This window comes from Emydura macquarii, unplaced genomic scaffold, assembly GCF_026122565.2.
Source record: "Emydura macquarii macquarii isolate MOO-44397 ecotype Brisbane River unplaced genomic scaffold, CSIRO-AGI_Emac_v2 contig_1363, whole genome shotgun sequence".
Taxonomy (NCBI): Eukaryota; Metazoa; Chordata; order Testudines; family Chelidae; genus Emydura; species Emydura macquarii.
This window is the reverse complement of record NW_027131500.1, coordinates 14,631,963-14,659,886: the sequence shown is the minus strand read 5'-3', so window position 1 is coordinate 14,659,886 and position 27,924 is coordinate 14,631,963. Positions and strand designations below refer to the sequence as shown.

The window sequence follows — 27,924 nt, the reverse complement described above, 5'->3', positions numbered from 1 at the left end:
GGATCACAAACACAGAGCACACAGACACATGAAGGAAAACAGTCTGTTCCAGTGTTGTTGTGATAGGTTTTATTTGTTTTGTGGGGTTTTATAAATATATATATAGTTTATTCTTTGCTTTTTTGTGTTACATCATAGTAACCTATGGGGAAAAACACTGGTTTTAGTGTCAGAAGGATAAAACTAAAGGATTTCCCACTAACTAACTTACAAAGTATCCCTTTAAAATACATATTTTTTTAAAAAAACAATTACAACAGTGATCCATATAGATTAGACGGAGGTGCCTGAATCCACACACCACCATTTTCCCCTTTCCCATGAGGGGGGGAAACCAACCGCCTACACAATACAATTCTCCAAATCCCCTCTCCCTCCCGCCGCCATCTCCTGGGGATGCATTAGTAGGGAGGCAGAAGCCAAAGGCAAGGCTTGGGGATATGTATTGTACCCTTTCAACCATTGTGCAGAATAGAAAAATCCCTATTGCTCTGCATCATGGAGTCTTCCCTTGCAGGAAGGTCCCAGGGTTAACAAATGGTGTGGAAATACCACTGTGTGCCTCCAGGGAGCCAAGAAAGGAAGGAAGCAGAGAGTGCTGGAGTAAGTGTAAAAGTACACAGCTGTCTCATGAATGGCCTGTGCCTAGACTAGATCAGAGGAACCCACAGAGGTTAGGGCTTGACCTTGCTCCTTCCATGTGAGCACGAAGGGAGAAGCAATGTACCCTGCTCTGCCCACTGGAAGAATTGGGAGGAAGTTTGCAGAATTTTCTGGAGCCCTCCCATGGGTTTTTTCCACAGAAAAGCACAATCCCCCTTCCTCCATGTTTTACAGGTATAAAACATGCAATGATGATCAAAGCCTCAATCATGAAAGGTGCCGAGTGCCTTCAATTCCCACTGACTTCAGGCTTCACACCCCATTTTTCAGAGTCAGAAAGGTTTTGCTGAAGTTCTGTTGCAGCTGTTACAGAGTACACTGCAGTATTCTGAAATGTCTGTTCTCACACAGAAAGACAAGGATTGTAAAACACTGTAGCGTATTCTACTACATCTGTACATCGAAGTGTCTTACAGAGTATATTTACTTATGGCCGTTTCTATATCATTTATCTCTATTGTATCTGAGCTGCTCCAAACATTAATTTATCCTCTCAATATTTCTGTGAAATATTATCCTCATTTTACAGCTGAGGAACTGAGGTACAGAGGGATTAGATAGCTTGGCCAAAGTTACACAGGAAGTTTGACGTTGAGCCAAGGACAAAACTCCTCTCTCCTGAGTCCCCAAAAATCATTTGCTCTCTAACATGTCAGCATGCCATTGCTGTGCAATTGAACCTTGTGGAGCATTTCAGGATCCCACTGCTGAAAAACAGGGGGAAAGCATGCTGCTATTCAGAAGCTTGTGGAAGGGGCTTCCAGCCACGCCATGGAAACACTCAGCAGGTCCTCTGTTCAACTCCTGAAAGATGGGAGGATAAGGTGGCTGCTGAAGTAAGGCCTACCAGCCATGTAGAGACTGTTGAACCTTCCAGATTTCATTACCTGAACTCCCTACACTCCCACCAAAAAGAGTTCAGTTTGAGCTCAATTCTCATGATGAATGAAAACTTGGTGGAGGTGCTCTTATGTTTTCCAAATCAGTTTGTTCTATGAAATGAGTTACGTTTAAAGGTAGATATTTTATTTCTGCCCGTATCTGTGTGTCTTCCAATGGTACAGCAGAGACAGAGAATGCAGGGAGTTAACTTTGAAAATATATTGTAATGATAATATAATGCTTTTTGCAATTAAATATAGGAGGTTATTTGTGAGCAGTGGCCTTCTAATTTCACAGATAGGACCATCTCTTAAACACTTGGAATATAATTTTAAATAACCTTTTCCAATCAGTCCTTTTTACCTATTCTCACCTCCAGTGATAATGCCTTGGCTTTTGGGTTGTACTGACAGAAAAATTATTGCTTCATTATGCATTACTTCTGGCCAATTAATACCAGCCTGAGGAGACTTTGGATCCCACCCATGATACTGATTTTAATGATTCCTCTAGATTAGGCTTGCTTTTGGTTGATGATAGAAATTGTAAACCCTCTCCTCCCAGGTAAAGATTAAAAGTTAATGATACAATGCCGTGTGCAACACCAGAGTACTGAGTGCACCAAATTGGGACTGTGTGCAAAGATTTAGTGTGCTGTGTGCACCATGTGAACATACCGGTTGTAAAACCTAGAGTGACAGGTGCAGACAAGTGGGAAAATGGGGCATTCTGATTGGTTAGCCTAATAGTATAAAAGACTTTGGAGAGCTCCCATGGGGTGCTGTCCTCACACAGGTGGCAACCCATGCTTTTCCCCAATACGACAGATCAAGACAGAAGATAAAGAAGTTTGAGAGACCTTACCTGTTCCTGTGATCTTGTGTCATCTATCCCTGCTGTTGGTTGCTGTCCTGCCACGATTCTGACCATTCTTGTCATCCTCCCCGATGTCCAGTTCCATGCCCATCTGTCATCCATCCCTGTTGAGAGTGCCCAGGGGGTGTGAGTTATAAACCTTCAATTGTATTGTTATTACTCCCTTTTCAAGACACTCCGTGGTTTGGGTCCCTGGGCTTTAGCCCATTGAGGTATCAGATCTGTGTCATCCTGTTAAATAAATTGATATTCTTTATCCAAAATTTTTTTGTGATTTTTCTAGTGCATGCCACAGATGCCAGATGACAAACCTTCAAGAGTCCTTAATATAAATGTTGGACCTGTTGCTGGTTGTGCTGGGAGGAATAGGCACACTGGCTCTGCGAGGATGGTGGAGCCTGGATTATTATTTGTTTCTCCTTACTTTTCCAGTAAACTTTAGAATTAAATTGTTGTCTTTGTCCCCTGCAGAAAAAACAAACAAAAACCCCACATAATTATTCTGGACCACCTTATCCTGATATTCCTCCCTCCATTTTAGGTCATTAGGCTGACTTACCACTTGAGTTCCTTTCTGTGGACATATGGAATGCTATATATCCAAGAGTTCTCATAGAAAGTTATGGCATTCTAACAGCTTTATTTTATATATAACCAGAGGCTGAATCTACTTATTTTAGGAGGGGTCATGGAGAGATCTCAAATTGAATTTGTGAAACTGCTGCTTAATTATCAATTATCATTAACATTATTAACAAAATAATTCTGAGTGTGGAATTCTCAAAAGGTGTTTTGGAATATTATATCCTATCTGGAGGCTAGTGTTGAACTCCTTAACTGTTGTGCTATAGTAATGCACTTAATTAGCACCCCTGACTAACAGCCTTACTGCTAAAAGCCTACAGAAGCCACACCCCTTGTCCCTGATTGGATGGACAGATGGCACTCTCATTGGGTACCTGGACTTGAATAAATACCGAAGAGGAATCTGTCTGGGCTATAAACCAGTACCTGCTGGTTACATTTCCATCATGCTACCCTGCCGTCTCACTGACTACTGCAAAAACTCTGACTACTGCCCTGGATTGCCTCTGATACAGATTGACCTGCCAACAACCTGACCACCCTAGCACTCTAGACTGACCCTCCAAGCCTGCCTCGGCCACCGGGCATTACACATCCACTATTAGGGAATTCTGCAGATATGCCATTATGGCCAAGCACATAGCATCGCTCCAGAAGAAGCACAGTTTCATGTAATATTTTTTACCAAATGAAAATGGTCCTGAAGTGCTTCTGAATGTCAAATGCCCTAATTAAGTGCCAACAGTCACTATCAGTAAAATATAAGAAACTCCCTGAGGAGAACTTTAGCTAAATCTGAGCTATTATACGGACTCTTTAATAAGATAACGTAGCACAGGAAGGCAAGAGATATACAGAATCGCCATCCCGTGCTAGCACTCTGATAAGTGAAACAGAGAAATTACTTAGCAAAAGCCAGAGACTTCCATGTTTACTGAAGGATTTGAGAGTTATTTTGGACACTGCAGTTGGACAGCTGATTTATTTTCCCAGAAATGGCTTCCCTGAAAGTAAGGGTACAAAGTGCACAAATGCAAACTGTTCACTGATAACTTTAACCTTTACTATATCCACTAATAACAGGTGTATGTGAACTCAGTGTATCGTATGCAGTTATTTAACTGTAAGGGATGTTATGCGTTTACCTTCTGTTCACTACAACTTTGCATTCACTAAATGGTCTATGGCTTTAATAATCCACCCTCAGTACCAGTTTTCTGTCTTATGCTTTCCATATGCAAAGAGCCAGCATATATTCTCACTCTAAGGCCTGGTTTACACTTACTGGCAAATTCAGCGACAATCAACAAGAGATCTGCAAGCTACGTAAATTAGTCCAGAATAGCTATTGTTCTTTAATTAAACCCTCCTGCTAAACATCAGCACCACTCTTTAGTGTTCCTCCAGTTCTAAACAAAGGAGCAAAAGACATTGTTTTCTCTACTAGAGATCCTAAAACAGAGAAAATGCTGGTATTATACATACACATTCTATGGATTACAGTGCCTGAACTCATTCAATTCCAGCATAGTTTCTGAACCAGTTGCAGTGAATAACAAAGAACTCAAATCCATGGGAAAGTTCAAGTCAATGATACTAATACTTCTGGATACAGCCAGGAGTCATACAAGTTTTTCAGGTACTGCAGTTCTGCTATTTCATTCTGATCAATTTTACAACACCCACTCTTATTCATGTAGAGCCACCCCCTGAATAAGACATATTTACCAGTCATGCATCATTATGTGGTGTGGATAAATATCCACAGGAGATCAGAATTAGACCACCAAACAAAATTCACATCTTATCCAATCAGGATTTGAATGCACCATGGAGTTGAAAGATAACTTGCATGATAGCCCACTGAACTACTTAGCCTCCCAGGCATACCTCAGCTTTATAATGGAAATCCTGACAGACTTGTAATGGTGCAATTTAAAGTGGGAGTATGGGGATTTAGCAGACTCCCATTAGCATGTTAGCAGATGCTGCTGTTGTATAATCTAGCATTCTCCTTTTTTAGTTTTATCTTCTATACTCTGTATTTTAGGACTAGCCTAGAAGAAGTTCTTTCAGAACCGTAACAACTGTTCCTCAATTCTTGGGTGGTGTGGGAGGAAAGGTAGAGAGAAAATGTCATATGACAGAGAACTTTATTACTTAATTGATCTTTTCCAGTTCTATTTTCATAGCTAATACTAATTTACATTTGCAGCAACTAAAGGAGCATGTTAGAGGTAATTCTGCATTGTCAGGACATGACTAATAATCAAGTTTTGTTTTATTGAGTCAGTACTAACAAAGCTTTGGTTCTGTTAAAATCTGTCTTCTAGTGGCAAGATAATAATCAGCCATCTTACTTCTCCCCTAGCAGCTTGTCTTTCTTCTAGAGCGTATCCCTTATAGCATGGTGCAGTGTGAGGTAAGTGACCATTCACAGCAATGGCAAAAGATGGAACCTAACCACCCGCTTTAACTTGAGGACAGTGAACAAGCCATCCATTCTCCTAAAGGTCTGGATTGAGGAGAGGGATATGAAAATTCCTTGCCAGCTTCTACTTCCCTGTAGCAAGTTTGCACAGGGTCTTCCTGTTGCTCAGGTCCTTTGCACCCATAAACTAGTCAAAGACCTCAGCTTCATGCACCCACCAGTGTCATTTATTTATAGTTTACTTGCCCTCAATCTTCTATCTATAGACAGTTCATCTTAAGAACCTCAACTATCAACAAAGATGACCTCACCTTCACACACACACACACACACACACACACACACACACACACACACACACACACACACACACACACACACACACACACACACACACACACACCTTTTTTTTTTTTTTTTTTTAAAACATCTCCCCCTCCCATGCTTAGTTCCTGTAAGCCTTTTGTAGCCCCTGGCTAACAAGGCCAGCAGCTGCTCCCTATTTGCCCATTAAGTGCAGGCTTACCCAGCTGGCTCCAATTCTCCCTTCTGAATCGAGGCTCATATGACAGAGGACTGACTCAGCTTTTCTTTGCCTAGCACCCTGTCATGTTTCCACAAAGAAAGGAGAACAGCATCAGACCAACATACTTTGCAGATTCAGAAGAGAGCTAGCCAACTACCCTACCAAGACACCAATCAAGGTACTGTAGGATGGTTACTACATTCCATTCCATACACTGACTCTCCAAATACAGGGGTCCTGATTCTTCTCTCACTTACACTGATTTAACACCCTTGTAATTCCATTCACATCAATGGAGCTGCTCCAAATTTACACAGGTGTAAGTAAGAGCAGAATCCATCTCTGAGGCTTTTCCAGTTGCCTTAAAGCCTTTAAACTTGTTCAGAACACACAATCATGGAAACTAATGGATGGTTTATTTAATTTATTTTTAAATACAAAGTAAGCACAAAGATTATGCTGGGGAAGGGGAAATGGAAAGCTGGCACTCCTATTTGAGCGCTGTTAATATTACTTTGGCAATCAGTTCATTTGAATATATTTTTCTTATTTGTACATGACACCTTGATTTTCCAGATTAATTTTTTTGTAGAGAATACTACATTCTATTCATCTCCTTCTCCCCATTGATAAGAATTTTTTTCATTCAAAACTCATTACAATATTTTTGCCCAGGTATTTGTCTTAACATCCCAATCCACAATTATGTGTTTGCACAACACTAATAAAGCTTAGCGCAACTGAAATCAATGGGACTACTGAAAGAATATAGGACTGCGCAACATGAATAAGTGTGGTAGAATCTGTCCCTTAGTTAACAACCATTTTCCCAATATACATCTACTCAATTACAGAAAGTCACATTTTCCTGAAGGAGAAGAAACATAATTTGATTGTATTAAAAATGTAAATCAGTTGCCAGAAGGAAAGGTCCCACACTTTCTAAAATAACATGCCTTTTAAAATATAACTATAATAAATCTCACTGACGTAGTGCCAAGAGACATTCAAGTATCATTTACATTTGTTAAAACACAGACTGCTCTAAAATAATAAAAAGTCACTTTTTGAAAGACCTAAATGATGTATAGTTAAGGAAGTGAACGCTATCCTTAGATATATAAACAGGGGAGTACCATGTATGAATAAGCATTAGTGAGATCATTACTGGAATACAGTGTCCAATTCTAGTGTCCACATTAAAATAAGGATATTGAAAAACCGGAAATGGTTCAGAAAAGAGCTATAACAGTGATTCAGGGTCTGGAAAATGTGTTATAAGAGACTTTTAAAACTCCATTTATTTAGTTTATCAAAGAAGATTAAAAGGTGATTTGATCATGATCCCTTTAAGCAAGAGACAAAAATATAACAAAATCCAATGGCTGGAAAATGAAGCTACACAGATGCAGACTGAAATATGATGCACATTTTTAAATGAGGTAATTAGATACTTAAATAATTTACTGAGAATGTAGTGGATTCTCCATCACATGATGTCTTTAAATCAATACTGGATTGCTTTCTAAAAGATATATAATAGCACGTTGAGACATTATGGGCTTGATGTAGGAATCACTTGGTGAAATTCCCTGGTCTGTATTATGCAGATCATAATGGTCCCTTTGGACTTTAAAATCAATTTATATAGATAGTGAGCTTAGATAACTTGTTTTTTACTAGACAGATATTCCTTCTTTCATAATATTAATCACAGACACCATTTATTGTATCATTAGTAAGCAGAACTGACAGTTTTTCAAAGAATTTCAGGACCTCGGATATCCTACAGACTTTGTCCTTACACTTCTTTCGTGCACAGGCAATCTTTGCACTTAAAAAGAGGGTTGTCAAGAATTCGCAATAGAACACAATTTTAGGATTGCATGGAGCACAAAAGTATTATAATTAACAAATACATTTAAAACAAGCAACTTGACATCACAAAAGTAAAAATGTTGTTACAAAAGGTGAAATCCAGGCCCTACTGAAGTCTATGGCAAAACTTCCATTGATTTCAATGGGGCCAGGATTTCACCTGCAATGTTCAGCTACCATAATAAACTCAACATTTACCAACTATCTAGCTATCTGAGAAACTTATATGGCCCCCAAATAACTAAAGATTGTCTCACAATTGTGTTTATCCTCACAACTAATACTCTTGTGAGGTATGGAAGTGCTAGTTTCCTCATTTTACCCACAAGGCTCTTGTCCAACATCACACAGGAAGTCTATGGCAAAGCCTTAAACCCAAGGCCCTGGCTAGTGTGCTAGCCACTGGACCATCCTTCCACCACATACTTAGAATAGAGAACAACTGTGGGATCCCAGAGGTTGTGCTGAGGTGATTGTGGGTGAATATTGATTTTCCAGTGGCACCAACTGTATACAGTTATATCCCTTATTTAAAATATCAGTAACATTGTGCAATAGATGAAAATACTGTGGCAAGGCCCCTCTTCTGTCTCACCAGACTTGGCACTTCCCCCAGTAGGGACTTGGGTTAATCAGCCCCCTCTAGACAGTGCTGGTCTTCCCTCTCTGTATTCTCTTATCAGTATTTTCAAAGTAGGCCTCAGGACAGGCGAAAGGAGTGTTCCTCTAGCAGACAAAAAGAAACCAATTTACAAACACAAACCCAAAGGGGAATATCTTTCCCCACCCCCTTATGGGGTGATGTTGTCCTGCTCATGGCACTGGCGTGTCAGTCCTTCACGTAAACGGGCATTCAGTTTCAGTGACTCCCCCTGTAGGAAGGAGCGCAGCGCTTACCATTGGGATGCCTATCACCCTGCAGCAGTTTGTCTCTCCTCCACCTCTTTAATCAGAAGAGGGGCTTTTGAAGGTCTCAGACAGCCCTTAATTGGACTTAGGTGTCCCTAATTGACCTGAGGTAACCCCTTCTCATTTTATAGGAAAAAGGGCCTTTATCATTGTAGAGCTAATGGGGTTGGTGCTCTGTGTGCTGGAGTTGCGGGTGGTCCTGTCAGCATATGCCAATGACTCCTCATGGTACAGAACCCGGGTGACCTGGTGTGGGTGGAGGCCTGTCAGACTGTTTATTCAGTGGCCTCCTCCGCCCAGGTCAATTGGGTCAAGAGCTCTTGCCTGATGGTTGGGGATGGGTAGCAGGTGAGCTCCCTCCCACCCACACTTCAAGCCATTTGGTGAAGCATGGGTCCACTTCTCTATCTGGGCCACCCTTCCATCACCTAACCCTCTCTGCTGAAGAACTGGGAAGATTTGGAGGGCAGGGTGGATGAGCAGCTGTGGAGGTGAACAGGACTGCTCCAGTGCTTTTCCCTGCAGTGCTTAACCAGCTGGTCCTATCCGTGGTCTGACACTGGCTCAACACCCTGAGCCCAGCCCGGGTTTCTTGGTCCATCTCCAGAAGCTAGCTTTGGGGTTCTTTTGGCCAGCACCCCACTGGGTCTCTGTGGGGTCCTGTGTCTCCCCCTGGAGGAAGGAGGACAGGATTTGTTTTGCCTTCACACTCAGGTCCATGTCTTCCACCTCCAGGCCCGGCAGAGACTTCTTTATAGTGCAGATAGTCCAGCCACAGATAGGGTGTGTGTAATGAAAAGGTGTTCCTTTGGGCTGTGTCTGCTGGCTCCCTAGACACCTTTGAGGAGCAATGCACACTGTCCAGGGTTCTCTGTTCAGTGTCCCCTTTAGGTTCTGTGGAATCAAAGAATTAATCATAGAATTGATTAATAGAATGCCTGGCCTGAAACTGGTCATAGAAGGCCTGGCCTGAAACCGGGTAGCCTGAACTGTGATGGAAGCCCTCAGGTTAAGTCATTGACAGGATGCCCCAGACTGAGATAAAGATGCTAAAATCCCACAGGATGTCTCAGGACCACATTTAAATGCAAACTCCTTTTGTGAACTCTAGCCCTTTTGATGTCTGTAAACCGACATCTCCTGTTCTGATAAGTATCAGTACGTGCCCCCCTGTCTTCCTGGCCCCATAGGAAGTTACTCCATACAATTTAGCATTTTAACATGTATTGTGTAGCCACCCATCTTTGGGTGATAGCCAGGTACCAGATAACCACATTGTATAATCAAGTGACTCTTTGGTCTTTCCTGTGAAAACATCTGGCGTACCCCATTGTACATATAATTGTCTTTCCTGTTAAGTATAAACTGTTAATCAAATTCCACTATACGAATTCATGTAAATGAACCTAAGCAACCCGTATATAAGTCTTTTGTATCTGGTAGCCAGGTGAAGTACATTTGCCCAGCATCCAGACATGCTGCTTGACTTCCCTATAGCCACCTGGGTTTTCCCTATGGCTATAGTATTCCCCATAGCTATGGTTATATGATTGTGTGTGTGTCACAATTAAAGCTGCACCCGATCCAACTCTAAAATGTAGCAGTGTGATTCTTTTCCACGACAGTTCCCTACTTTTGACCCTTTGACCCCACGCCCATTCCTGATTTGTCATTTGTTGCCCCCCCTCCCCACCCCTATACTTGGTTGATTCCTGGGCTCTGTAGCTCCTCCCCTTAGGCTGGGGGCGGGGCTTTCAGCTGTGATAGGCTTTCACCCGCCCACATCCCGGACCACTCTCTTGCAGCTGTCCATCCTGAGTTTGTCAAAATACATAAAATGTACTTAGACTATGTTTTAGCTTTGAATAGCAAATTTACCCTCCTCTCACTTACCGTGTGGTGTGGTTGTCTGCCTAAGCTGCCTACTCCCTCCCCCAGATGTGGGTACAGTGGGTCTGTTCAATATGTTTATACAGGGCCCTTTAAAAAAATAATGGGCCTATTTTACCTAAGCTGAATAAAAATGTTAACCTCAGAAAGTGTAGAATTCCATTTAGTTTACTAAATACCTTGGGTACTAGAAACACTGAGGTTAGTTTCTGGTGTTATGGGTGAATATAAATTCTAGATAAGAGAGCTACATAATCTTAAAGCATTTGGGTGCCAAAGTCCCCTGTTTTATTTTTGGAGCTGCAAATAGACCTGTTTCAGATTATATATCAGAAAGAGTAAGAGTCTGATCCAAACCCCATTGAAGTCAATGAAAAGACTTCCTTTGACTTTAATTGACTTTGGATCAAGCCCTAAACTCTTAAATACAAAGCCTATAATTGAGATAGATGCTGAGGTCCCAAACACTGTGTCCTTATTTCAGAAAATTGTAATATCAATTTAATTTTTCTTAGGGAGTCACTTTGGCTTTCTTAGGCTGAGGGTGACATATCACGCATGATAATGTGCTTGGTGAAAGGCTCTTGAAAAACAAGCTACCATTTCAATCTAAGCTAAATTTTTTCGATAGCTTTATTTTGTCTTTGATCAAAAGACTGGCAGAAGATATTTCTGTCTTCTATCCTCTTTAATACAGTACTACAGTGACAACTACATGTCTTTTATCAATAACCCAATAGATAACAATAGAATCTTCACAGGCTGAGCTTGTTTCATTATGAATTTAGACACTTTTCCTAGGTTAGTGAATTATATGTGAACTCATCCTGATTTTCTTTGAAGGTATTTATTAGTGGTAAGCATTTAGCAGATATTTTCAGACTATGTTCACAAACTTCAGTTTTTCACTATTTGTTATTCAGGCTGTTATTCGGGTGAATGTGTTCTGAAAAAAGGAGGGGTCTTCAACCCCCTATCAGCTCACCACCCATCAATTAATTCTGCCCCCAAATCAATCATATTCTCCAGTTCCTACATCAATTTGGTCTCCACAACTGCTCTGCTCCCCCCACACCTCCACCAATTCTGATCCACTATCTATTCTGCATCCACACAACTTCAGCCCATCCATTCTGCCTTCCATCCCTCATCAGTTTTGCCTCCTCCAGTCCCCCATTTTAGAAAATTCTGTATCTCAAATCTGTAACCTAGTGCACTTTAAGCAGTGGTCCTCCTGTTGCCTCTCCTCCACTGCCCTTCCTCAGCTTCCTCTGTCACTTTCATGCCACCTCAATCTGACACACGTGGAAGCCTCCCCAGCTGTGTTAGGTACACAACCATTGGCACTTTTCTGGGACTAACATACTCACCATCCAATCCCTTTCTATCCAGGTCACAAACAGCCAGCCAATCAGATTCTGCCAACCAGCAGGCTAGCAGCCCTGGGAGTGGATGGGGAGCACACCTCTGTCAATGAGGAACCAGTAAACAGAGCTAAGTGGCATGGTTGCATGCTTGACCAAGAGGCTGTCAGCCAATGAGCACATAGTGCCTGTGCACAGGGGGAAGGAGAGCAGAGGCTGGAACTGAGATCAGTAACTTTGGTAAGAGAGTGCGTCTAGTATACGCTTCAGTGATCCAGCTCAATTTTTATTTATTTTGTTACATGACCCTGCCCACCTTAAGCCCTGCATGTTGGCCATTGAAGTTGCTTCTGGTCCCTTACTGGCTGACTGAAACAGTTTAAGCAAGAAAACAATGATCAGCAAACACTAACTTTCTGGAATGAATTTTCATACACATTTGCCCTAAATTATAGGATTCTAAGAATTCCTGCATATTTTCACAAAGAGCTGTCACTTTTCAAAATACTCAAACAATACCAAAAAAGACTCATTTTCATTCACTAAACTATCTATGAATCAGATTCAACCAGATCTATTCACAGTGAGTGTGACCTAACTTTTCATAGTATCCTTTTCCATTCTAAATATTTTGGCTCAATTCAAGTTGGGTGTGCATATCAAACATCTCCTGCCAGCTTTGAAAAAATATTGTCACTCCTGCAATTACCACTATAAGTTTTGAGTTAAATAAGGATTGCATGTTAATTGATTTTTTTTTTTTTTTTGGATGTGGTAATTCTACCATGTATTAGAAGCCACAGGCAGTATCCTAAATGTCTATAGAAGTGTCTGTGCTAGATAGCAAAATGCTGCTTGTTAAACTAAATCTCTTCAAATGTATTGCAGAACACATTGAATTAGGCACAGAATGAAAATTAAGAAAAAATAAAGAGTAGAAAGTTCATGAGATTTTAATAGGCTATACAAAGCCACAGCCAAGTGGTCTGGATTGAATTTGGATTTTGGGCCAGCTAAGTGAGTGAGTGACCCAGAATTATTACCATAGCTGTTCTGTGTCCTGTATAAATGAATGGCTTAGTGAATAGTGCAGTTCCACATTACAAAATCCACAAGCATTATTGGCACTCTTAGAAGAAGTCTTATCAGAGTGGCCAAGGATTTAAAATACATGAAACATGAGATACTATCTCACTTCTAAACATGGTCCTTCTAAGTTAAATTCCAAGTGAAATCACATTGATTCTGCCTACCTATTTTTTTTTCATAGAGAATTTCCATCTCTATAGCCATCCAAGTGATATTTTGTTTTACTAAAACTAAATTCACTTATAATTATTTGAAGAGAGTAAACATTAATGACTAGAGCCAAAGGTCAGTAAATAAATTGAAATTATGCCACTGGCTTTGGACCAGGCTCTAAAATAGGTGGACACTTACCAGCTGTCAGAGCAGCACCTAAGGTTGATGAGTAAATTATATCCTTCTGCTCAGAAAAGGGGTCAGTTATTGGTTTGGCTGATTTAATATTTTAGAAAATATAAGGTAGTATCCATGATGCAACATGATTTAGAGCCGCTCAGTAATACTTATGAATACTGTATGCTAACTTCATTATTGGGATGTTTGCTGTCTGAACGTGTTGGTTTAGTTTAAAGAGGCTGTCTGGAAAAGCAGGCAGGGTGGGAAAGAATTGCTCAAGAGAAGCCACCACTCAGTAAACAAGTACGGGTTGTTATTTGGGGCTGTTACGGGACAATGACCAAAATATTAGCTTTGAAGGTTCTATCTTCTCTCCAGCCAATCTATAAAACTGGTTTGAACAAGGACAGGAAAAGGCTGGCGAACATTGAAGAAAAGAACTACAGCAGGGTTTAAAAAAGGTACACTCTCTCAAGAGAGGAAGTAGTTGTTTGGGAGAACCAGACTGAGACACAGACACCTATTTCGGGAGTCTGAATAAGTTAGTTAAGTGGTAAGCCTTTAGGTAAGATAGACATTCATGGAGACTGTTTTATTTTTTTTTCTCTCAAAATGGCTTTGTTCTTAAAACAAACATTACTTTGATTTTAAGAAGTCTGTGGGGTTGCTATATACACAACTGATCGCAGACTCCCACAGGGAAGAAACACTGGTGCCTTGGACCCAGTCAGAGCTCCTAGATAACAGTCAATACACAGGACACTAAATCCCAGAACCCAGTTTAAGAGGGAGAACTGTGGAATTCCACCCCAGCATAGGCCTAATACCTTTACCTAAGCCCTGAAGATCTACACAGCAAGTAGGATATTATGGTAATGAGTCATAGAGCCCAGATGTCCAGACTTGGGCCTGTGCAGTTTGCACTAAGGCACTAAAAATAGCTGTGCAGAAGTTTGGGCTTGGGCTCTGAAGCCAAGGGACAAGGTTCTGAAGTCTGAAATGTACATTTTTAGGGCTGCAGGACAAGCCCTGTGAGCTCAAGTCTGTAGACCTGTTGGTTTGAGACTCTCAGTCATAGGATCTTGCTTGCTGTGTAGATGTACCCGGAGAAATCATAAAGAGATGGCAATGCAGCAGTGCATCCTTCAATTGTGACAAAATCTTCAAAGAGGAATGATGTATAATGTAGAAACTAAGAATCATAAGCTTTATCAAATGGATTGCATTGAGGACTTTACACCAACTCCTTCTAGAATAGCTTTTCTTCAGTATGTGCACGTCATTCCTACTTTCAGCTCCTCATCCTCTTATTTATGCTACCAGTCAACTGACATTTTATAGTTTTGTCCATGACTCAGAATACAGATGAATTTTCAGAAGAGGATTCTCTGCTTACTTTATGGGGAGAGGAATCTTGCTCAGATCTCTCACCATGGAAACTGTTCTACCATCTATATTCTTGCTCAGGTTGTTTCATAAATTGTGCAGTATTTAATTTTTACTTCCTTTAGATTTCAAAACAGGGTCAAAATGTGTCTAAGGAATTTGATATGATTCATTACCTCTTTCTAACTGCTCACAGAAGAATTTTTTCTCTTGCTAGACTTCAAACTGTCTGAAATAACCCTGTGGGAGTATTATGAATCGCAAGCTCAGAATACTGCAGAAACATTTATAAAAAGATTTAAAACACGCCAAGAAACCAAATATTTGCAAGTTTTGCAATTTCAGAAATGAAAAGGAAATGTATGGTTTCAGGTCCCATACAGAATTTGTTTTACTGCTGTCCATTTGGCACAGTGGGACCTGAGGATTATTACAAGACTAAGGACATTCTGTGCAAACCAATTCACCTGGGAAAAGAAGGACAGCTAGGCAGCTCCTTCAGAACTAGCTGTAGTAAAGAGAAGTTACAATGACGGGCAAGTCTGAGTACTCAAAGGATGCCTGCAGTCAAGGGCATCACTTAGTTATCAGTGAAGCACCCAGCATTTCTGATGGCACTAAGGAATAATTAATAGAGCTCGCTGGAAAATGAAGACTACAGCTGAGAAAAATTCAGAATTTCCATCTCATAGAAAATGCCAATATTTCAACATTGATTTTTTCCCTTCAATTTAGGGTAAATAGTTGAAATTTTACAGATTGGAAATTCTGAAAAATTTCAATTTGGAAATAAAGATTTCAATATTCCTGAAATTAAAAGGTTTTGTTTCAATTTATTGAGCTGACCTGAAATGCTCTCTTTAGAGTCAGTTCAATATTAAACAGCATTTTCCTTTAGTGGTGCATTGCCTTATGGGAGTTATAGTTTAGAGTCATAGTGCCTTTGTTCTCCCGCATGGACCAGGCTCCCTGGCTAGATTACATCTCCCATGATGCATCATAGAGCTTGGTTAGAGAGAAATCCACATTGCATTATTGGAGATGTAGTCCTGCAGGGAGCTCAGCTCGTCAGAGAAACGGGGTGCTTAACTAAAACTTTCATACTGCAATGTGCCAATAGAAAAATACAGTTTAATGTTTTAGTGAACTGATTAAAAATGAAATATTCCAATTCAGATCAAACTGACCCAAAATGAAATTTCATTTAAATTTTCCCAATGGGAAAAAAACAAAACTGTGAGTGAAACATTGAGATTTTCCTGTTGAAAATTTCATTTCTGAAGAAACTGTTGGAAATTATTCCGACAGAAAATTCCCAACCAGCTCTACTGAGCACCTGAAGATGTAAAAGCTGACCCTGTATGCTCCATGTGGGTAATTTAAATAGGTGACTCAAACTAGACTCAAGTCAATCTCAAACTTTCTATTGGGGAAAAAAAAATAAAAAATAATAATTGTATTGTAATGCAACCTTTATATTATGGTTGTACTTAGTGGCCTTGACCAAGTTGGGCCCACTGTTGCAGTTACTGTACAAGTATGCAATAAGTGACAGTCCCTGTCCCACGATCTTACAAGCAAAAAGACAAGATGTAAGAGATGAATGTGACAAAGAACCAGGTCAAGATAGGGTTGGGACAGGCAGTGTAACAAATAAATCTAATAGGATGCATGCAATTCTTAGTCAGTCAGTAGTAGTGATCCCATGTGTTCTTTATGGGAGAAAACAGGCACAACCTATTGTAATAAATTTACAATGCAGGGGAACTCAATCATTGCTGATTAGAAAGACGCTTGAGTCTAATATGGAAAGGTAAAGAACTCAGCTCGTCCCTTCTCTAAGTGCTTGTAGAAAGTTAGGTGAACTGTTCAGAAAAATCCCAATTCTGTCTGAATTTCTGGCCTCATGCTATTTTCTCTGAGACATTAATCCCTAACTGTGTATAATCAACACTTCCAGACATGGCACTAAGAGGGGAAATGCTGTTCCTAGAGGTTCCAATCAGCACAGTGGAGTCAGGTAGCCTGGCAACAGTGGTACAAGTAGCCTTTAAAAACTATATCAATTTAACAATGCTGGAGCTGGAGGAGTCTTACTGAGCTGAGGTTGCTTTGAAAAAGGATAGTCCAGTGTCTACAGTCACTACACCATATAAAATAAAATACATTTACAGTGGTGGAAAGCAGAATTACCAGTACATTCACTTCTGGAAAAATTCCATATAGACTCATTTTTTAGATTACTTAGATTTGCAGTTTAGCAGTGAATAGCTATGTTCCCCAGTGTCCTGCAGCATCCCTGGAGCAATTAATTTCTAGACTATTGTGTTCTTAAAGGATAACCGTACCTCAACTCAGTTACTTATTCTTTGCTCTGTTGCAAGGAAATAGCTAATCTCAGTAAATTTATGGGAATAAAAAAATGCAATGTTTTTCCAACACAAGGTGCATGAAAAAGCAGATTGGATTTTATATCACATTAAAATCCAATATCCCATCATAACAGACTGCTAAAGGGAATCATGATGCTGACTGAGAACTACAATAAATCTGACAACCTGTAAATGCAAAGATGGGCTCTAGCAAGTTAGCCACAATATGCAATGATCAATAGAGACAACTGCATATACATTCTTTGTCAGGTCTCATTTGTGCTTTATAAATGGTTAGGAGAATGTGGATACTCTGAAGGCAGCCACATTTACCAGAAAACGTTAAAAATAATGGCACTGCAAAGCAGGGATTTTACCAAATGCTGAATTTTGAGTGACACTAATATTATCTTGTGCAAAACATAATGATAGTTACATGCAGAAAGATGCTATGTGCAGTAGTCTTTAAATCTAGCTTTAGCATTATGACTATCACTTGTATTCACTTTCATTATATCTACTCCAATAAAAACACCTTTTAAATATAAGGAGTGCTCATAGTAACACTTTGCATACCTAAATCATTTGTAGGAGAGGAGAAAGTCAAAATTAAGACCCATGCCTTTTATTATTTAGAGCTTCTGAAAGGTTCCAACTTGACAGCCCTGGAGACTGAGTACCCTAGCCAAGAAACAAATAGAGCATGAGTAGTGATTGTGCAGCTTTCAGACATAAGCAAGCTCAAATCACAGTGAATCAGATGTGTAAGAAATCTAGATATTACAGTGATGAGTGCTTTACAGCTACTCCATATAGTGTATTTTGTAAGCATAATTGATGAAATTCTGGCCCTACTAAAGTGAACAGGAGGTCATTGACTTCAATAGGGGGATTTCACTTTGTCACTCAAAACACAGAATAAAGCATATGACCCTTGGGAGGTAGTGTGTCCTAGGGTGTGTCTTCATCTTCACCTGAGAGTTAATGCAGACTCTTACTTCCTACCACTCCTATTTATACACAAAACTTATAACACGAGCTTGCTGGCCCGTCCTGATTAAAGTCTGAGTACTGCTTACACAGGTTAGAAACTCACCCACTTTGCATTGTGGATGTAGGTTAAACACTTAGCCTTCCATTCCCTTCCCCGAAATCTCCCTGTGTGCCCAGCATGGACAATTTCTCTCACTGGTGACTGGGAAAGAATCCTACAGCTGCTCAGCTAACTGCAGTGCCAAGAGTAACGTAAGGCTCCCCGAGAAGTTCTAACATGTCATATGAGGGAATACAGTATCAGTGTGAACATGGCTGAATGGCCACACAAGTGTGGCTTTGCAGTGTGGTTGCTCACACCCAAGCTATGACAATCTGGGCACTTACACCTGAATGCTAATCACCCAAACTAATTTGCAGTGAAAACTTACCCTTGGTGGACAGGGCACTGAGATGAGACTTAAGAGATTCTATTTCCGGCTCTTCCACTGACCTATTGCATATTCTTGGGTAAATCACTTTGCCTTTCTTTCCCCTCTTTAGATGGTGTGCTTTTTGCGCACAGGCTGCCGCTTACTGTGTGTTGGTATACTGTACCCCAATGTCAATTGGGACCCATCTGTGCTACTTTAATACAAATATATAACAACAATTGTAAGGTTGTTTTTTGTATCGAGTTTATCTGTGGAAAGTTTTTTTTTTCTTGATGCAGATATGTACAATATTAGTTTTTCCTCTCATTTACTTCTCCAAGTGATGTAAAAAAATGAATGTCTCACAGAAGACAAGCAACTAAAGACCTCACAAATTTATCCCTTACAGAAAAACACTACTATAAAATATACATTATTTCATTTAAAAATACATTGAATTACAACAGAAAAGCAGACCATTAAAAATCTGAGGCTTGCTGCTAAAAGCTGTTGTTTTATCTCAATCTGCAGGTAGGTAGCAAATTGACTTCTAAAAAATTCATACAATGTTAGCCAATATTGTCAATTTCAGACTACAGCTCAGAAAGCACAGTCTTGGTTCTCCAAGAATTCTACAGTACCTATGTCAGCAACCAAGCAATAACATCCTAACAAATGCATTGCTAATGCCTCAAGCTATTCAGCTGGTGCTAAGTATCATGCTTTCAAATCATTTGGGGAGATCTATTGGATCATACCAATAATGGCACTTACAGATGACAAAGCAAGACCCCCCCAAAGCTCTAGGACATCTTAGGTTGTTGCATCACCTTTTGTTTTGACTCAATTCTCTTGATTTACGTGCAGAAGGCAGCTGGATCTAACCTCATTAGAATTAAATAGACTGATATCGGGGATGTAGTCAAGTCATTGATACTTCTGTCAGTCTTCCTGATTAAGGACTTGAAGACTATGGAAGCAATCCCACTGATTTCAGTTTACATTGGATTGGGCCCTAATTCTGAATTAACAATCCAATAGGTTGTGATGAGTGTCTAAGGTCATAATCACAATTTGAGTAAACTCTCAATAAGTTGGTATGTAAATTCACCAGTACAACAAATGTAGAGCAGATCCTTCATTTACCAAGTCTTTTTGCTACTGAATATTTGCCATCTCCAACTTAATGTTTTTTGAATGGGATGTCATTAGCAATAGAAATAGCTCAGACGTTCTCCTGGAAAACTAAGACAAAACATTAGAGGGCAGAATCAGCAAAAAAGGCACAAAATCACCCATATAGCTGGCCAGCTCGTGATTCCCATGCTGTTCTCCAGCAACAGCCTTTTGGAATCCAATTTCCCATATATTACAACAGCTTCTGAATTTAAATTTAAGTCCCTCTCCCTTCCTTTGAAATTAGGGTGACGGGGTAGTTGTTCCCTCCCTCTCCGCTCCTTCCCATTTGCAATCCCGCAGGGATCTCAGCAACTTATTACTTAAAGCTGCCTGTATTTAGTGTATTTATTTCATTTGGGATGAGTGGGTATTTAAAAACATTTTTTCCTGCAATACTTTCTGGACAGAAACCCATTGGCTATTTCTGCTAGTGGAAAATGTGGTGTTGGAACAAACAAATGGTGCTTCATATTTTCCTTAAATCTTCAGACAACCTCATTATAACTCACTATTCTTCACCATTATTGGTTATGATAGGTACTCTTTCCAGAGAAACAAGAGAGCACAGTCCTAGCCCGAGGATCTCACAATCCAAGGACAGACCAATGTTAGCGGAATATGTCTCCAACATATAAACAGAATGATTGAGGTGGTGCTTGGCCCCATCTTGGCAAAACATGTCAGTGTAAAACAATGAGATTCCTTGTAGGCGACACAGCTGAAAAGCGTGCTCTAGAGGGATTTAAATATGGACAGGGTAGGGGCCCTTCAGATGAACTCAACAAAGATGTTCCCTGCAGAGGGGGTAACAAGACAGGAAGCTCATTGTGTGAGAAGTGGAAATGGATAGCAAATGCTGGCATCATTGGCAGAGGGGGCTGATTTATCAGGATTAAACCTGGTCTTAACAATATACTGTATCCGTTTTGGCTGGACAGAAAAGATTTGGGGAGGGATTTATTATTCACACCCTTGGCAGTCTGTCTCTCATTGTTTGCTTTATTTTTTCCACTAGTTCAATGCAAACGCTTTCTAAATGTCCGACTGCTTCCGGTAGAGTTTCAAGAAGCTTTTACTTCTGGAGCTGCTGTCTGCTTGAGACTCATTTTATCCTGGTTACCAGTTATCCTGGTAACTAGTCTTTCGTAAAGTCTCATACCCTCTCCGAGTTTCATTAAGATCCTCTACACAGAAGCTGGGATCATACATGAGATTAAATTTGGCTGTTGGTTGGAACAATTTCATAGTTGAGATTTCTCTCCTCTTTTCTCCACAGAAACCGCAGGAGCTGCTTATCTAGCCTCTGCACGCTCCCCTTTAAGTGTTTTCATTACAGCACCTCTTTGAATTTAGCACCTTACTAGCACATTCAACTCTTTACCTCTCTGTTGATTAAAATCTCCATACATCGTCACACTTTTCTGTAATTCAGATGTACCCTCAGCTTGGGCCTCTAATTTTTCTTCAAACTCAATAGCTTTCTGTCAGCTTTATCTCTTCATTCTTTTTTCCTTTGTGGCTTCTGCAAGTCACCTTGTAATAAATCCCAATGCTTTAGAGATATCAACTTCCAGTTTTCTGTCTCTCTAGTTTCGTTCTTGCTTGACAAAGATCTTTTCTCAGAGCCGAATTCTTTATCTTGTATTCCTTAATGTTGTCCAGCTGATGCTAAAGCAGCTTCTAAACGGATTCATTTATATCTGGCAAGATTTTATTTTACTCCCGCTTCTTTTCCAGTGGTCTAAACATATCCATCTGTCTCAAATGCTCAGTTGTCAAATTAATTTCAGTAGTTAAATCTGCCTTCCCATTCTTCAGTCTGCATTTTTAAATGAATAATCTGCTGCTTCAAAACCTCTTCCTACTCAGGAAATATGCTGTCTACACCAAGGCCCTAGACTTGCAAGCACTTATGCACATGCTTAGCTTTAAGCAGGCGAATAGCCCCATTAAAGGGAATGGGACTACTGATGTGTTAAAGTGAAGCATGTTTGAATGCTTGCAGGGCTGAAGCCTAAAAGAATCTAATAAAGCCTCACATCCACTACTTTTTCCTTTCAAACTGTGCCTAAGGTTGTTTCTTATACCTAGCAACCCTGCTCTATCCCCACATTTCCATCTCATGATTGCTTGCTACCGTGTCTCCAGATACACATAGGGAACCAAGGACTCAGGAAATGCTTTACATAAACCAGTCCTGCTTTAATCAAATATCATAACCTTTTCACGGCAACCACAGACAGCACCATTCACAGAAACATGTACCTTTGCTTTTAACATTAAGTTGAACCTAAATTTACTCTCTCAAAGAATTGTGGATTGTCTTGAAATTATGAAAGGTTATTTTATTACAAGTAGCTCTGTGGAAGTTAGAAGTTTCTTGCACCAAGCCAAACAAAGACAAACTTTTCAACATTATCAGAATGCTGGATTTACTATGAAAAAAATCTAAAATGATTAGATACAATAACCCAAGACAGAAGAGTCTGTACTCCACTCATATTATTACCCATCAGAGAACAAGAAATCTAATGGTGTAATCATATTACAGCCCACTACATAAAGGCAGCATTAATATCACTTTGCAAAATCAACTATGCTGTAAATTATTGATAGGCTTGGAAGAATTTGATTTTTATTGGTAAATGGCAGCAAACATTGATTTCACCACACACACAAAGAGACAAAAAATATTTTCATTGGTAATCATTAAAATTTTAGAGGCAAAATAGGAAAAATGCTTATTAGAACTCATTAGAGCTTGATTAAAGGATGTTTAATTTGTGTATTTTAACATGTGATGTTGACATTGTTAGCGATTATAAAGCTTTAACTTTTTGACTCTCAGCATCAACAGTCATTAAATAATTATTGACTAGCCCTTCTATTATCTGACCCCCCATAATTTACAACTGAACATTTAAATTGATAAAAATTGAAAACTTGCTTAAATAGCTTATCCATTGAAATTCTAAAAAAATAAACTGAACTCTTCCAAGCCTAATTATAGATGCTATCACACTTTCATTCCAAGAGTTATATTTTCAGGTACAGAATTAAGTGGGGAAGCACTGGAAGACTAACAGCACTTGAGTGATTTAGTCCAAATCCTCACTGCAAAGTGGTCAGGTTACCAGTCCAAGTGAAAGAAGCACTCACATTTTAGCCTATAGTCCCAAATGGCCCAGATAGTGGAGTTTAATGATGCTTTCAACCCAGGCTGAGAGAGGGAGGGGGGTGTGTGTGTGTGTGTGTGTGTGTGTGTGTGTGTGTGTGTGTGTGTGTGTGTGTGTGTGTGTGTGTGTGTGTGTGAGAGAGAGAATAGGAGCAGTTTTAAGGACAATAACTAAGAGTCTGGGTTAGCTTTGCAATGAAGACATACTCCTAATTTTTCTGGCTAAAACATTTCTCATTCTTAAATATGATATTCTCTCCTTTCTTTTCTCAGCTTGTTCTTTTAACATCTCTCCTCAACTAGAACAATTGTCAGAAACAAATATAGGAAATATACGCCAAAGACTGCAGGGATTAGAGCTTTTCAGTGAAAGGTTGTATGAATTTAACATAGGCAAAACAACATTTTTCCATAATATCATTCTTGAAAATGGCTGAACCATTTTAGCTGAAGTGTCCAAAAGAAAATAAAAAATCAGGCTGAGGCAGACACCCAGTATGGAAAGTTTCAGCCCAAATGATTAAAGTTTGGCAGTTATAAACAACTGAAAAGCTCCATCTATAATGATAAAACCTATAAGAGTAAAATCTTCAAAAGTGCCTAAGGCTACTTCTACACTGCAGTGAAACACCTGCAGCTGGCCCATGTCAGCTGACTCGGACTCACAGGGCTCAGGCTGCAGGGTTGTAAAGTTGCAGTGCAGACGTGGGCAGGATGGAGCCTGGGCTGTGGGGAATGTCCCGTGTGTGTTTTATTGCAGTGTGGACACACACTGACCTAGGAGCCTAGATCCCATTATCAAAAGGTTCTTAAGCGCTTAGGAACCTGAAGTCTCATTACACATCAATAGGATTTGGTTGCTAAGGGTATGTCTACACTGATGGCGGCAAAGTCGCTGCTGTCAAATTGACTTATCTGGATCAACCTGGGCGGTCAGTGTAGACCAGCTCATTCGATCAGGAAGTCGACACACTAAAACCACCTCCTCAAGCAGTGTAGCACTGGGTTGACCAGTAAGTGTAGAACAAGCCTTAATGTCTACACTGCAAAAAAAAAAAAAAAAAAAAAAAAAAAACCACACACCACTGCAGTGAGTCTCAGGGCCTGGGTCAATGACCAGGACTCATGTTACAGGGCTAAAAATAGCAGTGTAAATGTTTGAGCACAGGTTGGAGCCAGGGCTCCGAGACCTTCCCCCCTCATTGGGCTTCAGAGCCTAGGCTCCAGCTTGAATGTTTACATTTCTATTTTTAGCTCTGTAGCATGAACCCTGCAAATCCTCGACAGTTGACCCAGGATCTTAGGTTCACTGCTGCAGTCTCCCTCTGCAGTGTTAACATCCCTAAGTCACTTTTGAAAAAATCTGGAATCCTTTGTCAAACAGGCACTTCTGTGGGATTTTAGCAAATTAAATGGTCATATCTAGGAGTATTAAATTCAATATACCCTGGTTCTTGCAGGAATCGGCTCCCTTTCCCTACTAAGGGTAAGAACAAACTGATTTCAGGTAACAGCTAAATTCACACGAACCCTTATTTTTAAGCAAGTAATGCTACACCATCAATTTTTATTTTAAATTAATAGACGCCCCAATAAGCATTTTCTCTTTTCTATTCACACGCACATTTAGACATCCTTGCAATCACAAGTCTTTCTTTGTTAAACGACTAATAAAAGTCTAACTTGAAATTTTCAGACAAAAGTCAGACTATTAATATTAATGAGTGACAATTGTTTTTCACTAAGGAGGTGACACATTCTTTGAATATAAAAAGTAAAGTATGTCTTGAGTGAAAAAGGGAACAAAAGGTTAAATGAGGCAAAAAATTAAAAATAAAATGTTAATTTGTACCATACCCTGTTGTTGCCACTTCCCTATTCAACGTAGGTATGTTCACATGAGCATATCCTTTAGATGAATTTTACAGGTCAGTTGTCCAAGCCCTGACACCCCTGGTTTGAAATCGAAGTTTCTCTTTTCCTAAGTAAGCTGCCTACTGAGACTAATGAAACCCACATGCCCTGACAAGACTTATTTTAAGGTGGTCTTTACTCCCCTTTAAAACATCATCATAGGCCCCAGATGACATTTTATAGAGTTAGCTTTGAGACCAGCTACCCCACCATGCCCTGCTGAGTGATGCTGACAGTTGGTCCAATAGGGTATTCACAGTTGTCTGGCATCTTCAGGGTGTTCCCTTATCTTCTACCCAGAGACCCACCTAATAGAAAAAATGCCTAAGTAACCTAGGAACCTAATTGGTCACCTCTTCACAAGTAATTTGTAGCAAACACCAGTTATAATCGTAATGTAAGTGAAGGCTATCCAGATGAAGATGGCACTATCCTGGAAACTTGCTAAGTCAAAACTTGAATCACCATGTAAATATTAAAGACAGATTCAGCTGAACACTCAAGCCTACATCCTGTAAGGTTTTATGCACATGCTGAGTTCTTTAGGACTACTCATGAGTGTAAAGTTGAACACCTGTATAAATCTTTTCAGGGGTGAGGCTTTAGTGTCCAATTCTGCATCTTTGACATTAATAGCAAAATTGCCATTGATGGCAATAGGTGGAGGAGTGGGTTCCTACCGTCTTTTATGGATGAGTAGATTGTTTAAAAAAATCTTGGTATGGATCTTCCCTGTAGTTTCTATTGGCAGATGTTTCATTATTGGAAAGCGATATGTTCCTGAGCAATAAACAACTGCTGTAACATTTAACTGAACCTCTGTTATAATTGAATTGCTTACAGACTTTTTGGCTCAGAACTCCATCAGGCTGGATGGGTTATTATGAGTTTAGCTACCCCATCAATATTCCTTTCTATTGTGAATTAAACATCTAATCCTAATTATTCTGCCTATTAAATAGCAAATGGAGGTATGCCAAAGAGAGCCTGTCAACCGTATATACCTTGGGAGAGCAAAAAGAATTGAATGCTTGTTTTTCATAGATGATAAAACATTTATTTTCTGCATAGTTTTTGGATACAAGAACTATTCTGAAGCATTTATCCTTGGTGTTTTCAATTTATAAAACTTTTCCAAAACTATATTTCTGGTTTATTGTGATATGACATACCACATTGCTTTCCACTAGTTTATTTAACAAAAAAAAATTGACACCTGCTTCGAAGTTTAGGCCCCTTATACCTTACAGGCCATTTATGAAGACTGAATCAAAACTTTAAGGATATTCAGATCTCATATGTTGTTTCATGATCATTCCTATTTAATGACAGATGAAAATATGCAAATAAAAGTGTGGCTACTTTAGAATAAAGGTTAATGATATCACAGTTGAAGACAGCAAGACTGTTAAATGACCACTGGGCTTTGATTTTCATAACAACTTCTATCTGGCTCAACACCAAAAACACCTGCAGAAAACCAGGCATCTTTTCTATAGATCACTACAAGCAGCAGATCAGTAAGCAGTACCTGTAATTGATTGCCTTCAGACAAATTCTATTTTCAAGTGGTCAGTCATGTAAATGAAAGAAAAGGTGGTAGAATGTTACCCATCCTGCTGACAAATGAAGCAGAGAATCAAGAATGTTTCTTCTTTGCACAACCTGCTGCAGACCTGAATGTACAAAAGCCACCACTATATCAGTCCTCTGCCACATGGCTACTTCATGAAACAATGTGCACATAAAGCAAAAGTGGCAAATTTAGTCCTCTCTGGAGTGGTCAAAAAGTGATAAAAGATCCACATACAGAGAATCCACTTTGGTTGAAACTTTAAGTCCTTAAATCATTATTTGAGGACTTCAGTAAGGCAGACAGAGGTTATAGGTCTATTACAGGTTCTGTGGCCTGAAATGTGAAGGAGTTCAGACTAGATGATCATGATGGTCCCTTCTGGCCTTAAAGTCTATGAGCCTAAATAACATTTTATTCCACTGAGGTTTGTTTGGGTTTTTTTGCTTGGGGCAACAAAAAATACCACATTAGAACAGGGAAGGATGACAGGGCCAGCCATCAACCAAGTGCACCCTTGAAAATTGTCCAAGTAAAATTTCATTCAGGCTTTTTGTGGTCAAAAATCCCCTCCTTGAGGACTGGGCTTATTAATATAAAAAAAACTCCAAACAAAATTCAAACTCCCAGAACAAAGTCCATCCAAAAGTCTACATAAAGTGTTCTCTCCCTTCTCCCAGGCCTTCCTTGCTTTGGAGAGCCACTCCTAAGCCCTACCGAGCTAGAGTCTCAGTCCTGACACTCTGTTCCTCTGACACCTGAGCCTGTTCGCTCCTACCAGTTCAAGTCTTTGAGTATTCCCCTCTTTTTCAGGTTCCTGCTGTTCTTTTATAGGGAAATCACCTGATTCCTCCCAGGTGTGGCTTGTTCAGTAATCAGGATCTGCTGGTCCCCAGCCCTCCAACCCTTAAGAGCGAGCCCCCCTGTTACAGGAAGTAAGAAATTAAAGTTCATATGCCATTTGCTGCACTGCTAGTTATTGAAATTAAGGTTAGGCTGGCAATCAGCAATGCTCATTAAGCTCCAAGGGGGGAATTAGGATCACATTTTAAAAGTTTTTCACTTTGTTCTGCAAAGATCTGAGCCAAGAAGAAACATAAACATGATTATTTTTGCATGATTATTAGGGAGAGAAAGGAGGCATACAAAATGATGAGTCAGTAAAGGAGCAATGGATTTAAAAAAAAAAAAAAGAAAAAAAAAAAAGAAAATATTTTAACCACACAGCCAACTCCCAGCACCAACAAAACTGACATTTGTTTCCAGCCTCAGCAGAGAGTCCAAGGATTGAATGAACATGAAGACTATCAGCCCTTGAGGTGGCCCTCCAAATCAGAGCTGAGATACAAAGACCCAAGAGGGCATGAACTGTTGCATTGTACCTGTGCTGGTGAAAATTAGAACTACATTGTCTAGCTGTATCAATGGGAATATTAAGAATACTTCCTTCATAGAAGGTTTGTATTTGTTCATCTTTCTAAATAAACTAAAAG

General features: G+C 39.8%; 2 long non-coding RNA genes across 4 annotated transcripts; one reads left to right on the top strand and one right to left on the bottom strand.

The window, feature by feature from the left end:
* Window positions 1–7: 7 nt before the first annotated feature.
* LOC137155599 (uncharacterized) lies at window positions 8–8,780 on the bottom strand. 3 transcript variants are annotated; one of them, XR_010920565.1, is made up of 4 exons: window positions 8,739–8,780; window positions 2,733–2,886; window positions 2,410–2,525; window positions 8–142 (listed from the first exon to the last, which is right to left on the bottom strand). It is a non-coding gene; the product is annotated as an uncharacterized lncRNA (long non-coding RNA). The 3 variants fall into 3 exon arrangements; XR_010920563.1 differs by lacking the exon at window positions 8,739–8,780 and adding an exon at window positions 4,735–4,886; XR_010920564.1 differs by lacking the exon at window positions 8,739–8,780 and adding an exon at window positions 2,981–3,506.
* LOC137155600 (uncharacterized) lies at window positions 5,184–27,912 on the top strand. The gene is made up of 4 exons (XR_010920566.1): window positions 5,184–5,243; window positions 5,378–5,428; window positions 6,038–6,141; window positions 27,698–27,912. It is a non-coding gene; the product is annotated as an uncharacterized lncRNA (long non-coding RNA).
* Window positions 27,913–27,924: the final 12 nt, after the last annotated feature.